Source organism: Gavialis gangeticus, unplaced genomic scaffold (assembly GCF_001723915.1).
Source record: "Gavialis gangeticus isolate Ggan-Ray unplaced genomic scaffold, GavGan_comp1, whole genome shotgun sequence".
In the NCBI taxonomy this organism is placed as follows: domain Eukaryota; kingdom Metazoa; phylum Chordata; order Crocodylia; family Gavialidae; genus Gavialis; species Gavialis gangeticus.
The window spans coordinates 3,818,080-3,818,363 of NW_017729014.1; the positions used below are offsets into that span (position 1 = coordinate 3,818,080).

Below are 284 nucleotides of genomic sequence, written 5' to 3' on the forward strand. Positions count from 1 at the left end.
TTTGTGACCTGATCATAAAAGGCAATCCGGTTGGTCTGACATATCCTGCCCCTAATGAAACCGTGCTGGTTGCCCTTGAGCATCATCCCTGAAGCCGGCCCATCGCAGATGTGCTCCATGATGATCTTCTTAAAGAGTTTCCCTAGGATTGAGGTAAGACTGACAGGCCTATAGTTGCCTGGGTCCTCCCTCCTCCTTTTTTTAAAGATGGGGACCAAGTTGGCTATCTTCTGATCATCTGGCACCTGGCCCTAGCACCATGAGCACTCATAAAGCCATGACAA

At 49.3% G+C, this 284-nt stretch overlaps 1 long non-coding RNA gene across 1 annotated transcript in view; it reads left to right on the forward strand.

Moving 5' to 3' along the window:
* LOC109293603 overlaps window positions 1–284 on the forward strand; it is a 259,205-nt gene that overhangs the window by 220,739 nt on the left and 38,182 nt on the right. The window lies entirely within an intron of this gene.